The 2,500-nt window shown below is 77.0% G+C and overlaps 1 non-coding gene across 1 annotated transcript; it reads right to left on the bottom strand.

Annotated features, from left to right (window-relative positions):
* Positions 1 to 391: 391 nt before the first annotated feature.
* On the bottom strand, positions 392 to 544 carry LOC137458558 (5.8S ribosomal RNA). The gene has a single exon (XR_010991822.1). It is a non-coding gene; the product is annotated as a 5.8S ribosomal RNA (ribosomal RNA).
* Positions 545 to 2,500: the final 1,956 nt, after the last annotated feature.

Here is a 2,500-nt window from a genome sequence, read left to right as displayed (position 1 = left end):
AGAACGAGGGGAACGGGAACCCCCGCCGCCCACGGCAGACGCGCGCGCGGACGCGGCAGCACGGCACGGTACCCCCGCGGTACCCACCCGCAGACAGCCGCGCCCGCGCGGGAGTGCCGGGGGGGGCGAGGCCCGCGCCTCCTCCCCCAACCGGGCTCTCGTCTCCCCCAACGCCCCACCGGGCGTCGCTGGACCAACGGGGAACCCCTGCCGGCGAAGCCCCGGCGGGACGAACTCCGCGAGAGCGGGCGCTCCGGGAGCGGGGAGCTACGGAGCGCTCCCCGAGTCTGCACTTAGGGGGACGAAGGCCCCTCCCCGCCCGGGGGAGAGCCTGCGAGGCGACCCCAGCCGCGCCGCTCGGCGGGCACCGAGGCGGCGATTGATCGTCAAGCGACGCTCAGACAGGCGTAGCCCCGGGAGGAACCCGGGGCCGCAAGTGCGTTCGAAGTGTCGATGATCAATGTGTCCTGCAATTCACATTAATTCTCGCAGCTAGCTGCGTTCTTCATCGACGCACGAGCCGAGTGATCCACCGCTAAGAGTTGTCTGGCTTTTCGGCACCGCCCCGCCAGCGCGGAGGGGCCGGGACCGCTCGCAAAGGAGCGGCCCCTCGGAGAGCGCGGCACGGCGGCCGCTCGCCTCACATTGACCGTACAAGCACAGGAGAGGGGGGGAAAATAAAACGAAACCCCGAAGCGGCAAAAGCAAGGGGCGGGGAGCCCGCGCTCCCGGCTTTTTTCCCTCCCCCGAGGAGGGAAAAACGCACCTTGCGGCGCTTCGGGGCCGGACCAGGCGCCCGGGCTCGCTCCGACCTCGGCGCGGAGGAGGCCCGCCGCGCGCCGCCGGGAACGTGCCCCGAACCCGGCCTCGCCTCGCGTGCACGGGGAAAGAAAACCCCCTTCGCTTCCCCACCCAACGGCGGGGGGGGGGTTGTGTCTCTCGCTGGCCGCCCCGTGCCGTCGCGGAGACGCCACGAAGCGAGGCAGCGGAGACCCCCCCCCCCCCGCCCCGGGGAGCGAGGGGGGCCGGGCGCACAACCCCGCCGGAGGAGAGCGCGCGCGCGCCTCCGCACCGGCCCCTCCAACGCCGCCACCGCTGCGGCCCATCCCGGACTTTCTTTTCCCCCGCTTTGGCCCCGGGGCCGAGCCCCGGCCGGCTCGCGCCCTCGGGCGGCTTCCTCTCGCCACCGAACCCCCCCCCGCCGCGGGGGACGGAAAACGGCTTGCGAGACGGAAAGCCCGAGCCCACGTGGGACGCCACCGCGGCGACCCGCCGGCCCTCGCCGGGCGGCGCACCCGCCGACCGACAAACCCCAGCGGCACGAGCCCCTTCCATCCTCCCCCGGCGCCACCGCGCCGCCGGCTTCGCTCGCTCGACCCCTTCCGTGGCCCCGCGGCCAGGCGGACAGCGGACGGCGCTGAGCCGGGGGGCGGGCCCCCGCTCTCCCCGTTTCCACGCGGAGACCGGGGGTGGGACGCCCCCGGCTGCCCGCCCGTCCCCCACCCGGCACGCGCCGGGAAGGCGAACGGGGAAGCCCGCGGGCAGGGCCCGGGACCGGGACAGCCGCAGCCGGTGGCAGGGTGCCCTCCGGCGAGGGACCGGAGCCGGAGACGCCGAGCGACGCCCGCCGCCGCTCGGACGCGGTCACGCCACCCGAAACCGGCCCCGGACGGGGGGGAACCGGCAGCGCGAGACCGCCGAGGGCGCCAGCTCGCCGGGGCCCCGCTCTGGGGCCTGGGCAAAGGGAAAAGGGACCGGGAGGTCCGCAGCGGCCCGCGCCGCAAGAGGCGCCGCCGCCGAGCCGCGGCAACGCGCCCGCACAAAACCCCCGGCGGGGGCGAAGCGCCCTGGGCCAGCCCCCACCGCGGGGGCTCGCCGCCCCGGCCCGCGAGAAGCCCGCGCTTCAACGCGCCGCCGGGGACGCCCGTGGCGAGGCGAGGCGCGGGCCGGACCACGGCCGACCTCGCGCGGTGGGCTCTCTCCGGCCGAGCGCTCGGACCGCAGAGAGGGGGGGGCAGCAGAGTCCCCTCCCCGGCCCGGCGGGCCCCCGGAGGACGACGAGCGCGACGACGGCGGACCTAGCCAGAGGCATTGCGGGGGCAACCCCCGCCCCTCTGAAGGCACCCGCCCGCCCCCGCGCTCGCCCCCGCATCCGGGGGTGGCGCGCCGAGCCGCCCGGGTCTTTAAACCGCCGCCCGGCTTCCTCCGCGGTAGGGCAAGGCCGCGGACGAAGGCGCGGAACGCTAGGTACCTGACCCTGGGGTGAGGGAAACCAGACTTAAGGCCCCGCGGGGGTGCCTCCCCCCACTGCCGCCGTCGGGGGGAGCGTCCGCCCGCGGGGGCCGCGCCCGACGTCCGCCGCCACCACCGCGCCCCTGGCCTGGCCCGAGGCCCGGGGTTTCCCTCAGTCAGCCGGCGCTGCGCTCGGGGAGGAGGGACGCGGCTGGGGACGCCCATGCCGCGCGCTCGCCGCGCGGCGAGCGCCCGGCTACGGCGGCCC

The sequence above is a fragment of the Melanerpes formicivorus genome, unplaced genomic scaffold, assembly GCF_026170545.1.
Source record: "Melanerpes formicivorus ecotype bairdi unplaced genomic scaffold, bMelFor1.0.p_v2 SCAF_260, whole genome shotgun sequence".
In the NCBI taxonomy this organism is placed as follows: Eukaryota; Metazoa; Chordata; class Aves; order Piciformes; family Picidae; genus Melanerpes; species Melanerpes formicivorus.
The sequence above is the reverse complement of the archived record's forward strand: the minus strand, read 5'-3'. Positions and strand labels throughout refer to the sequence as shown.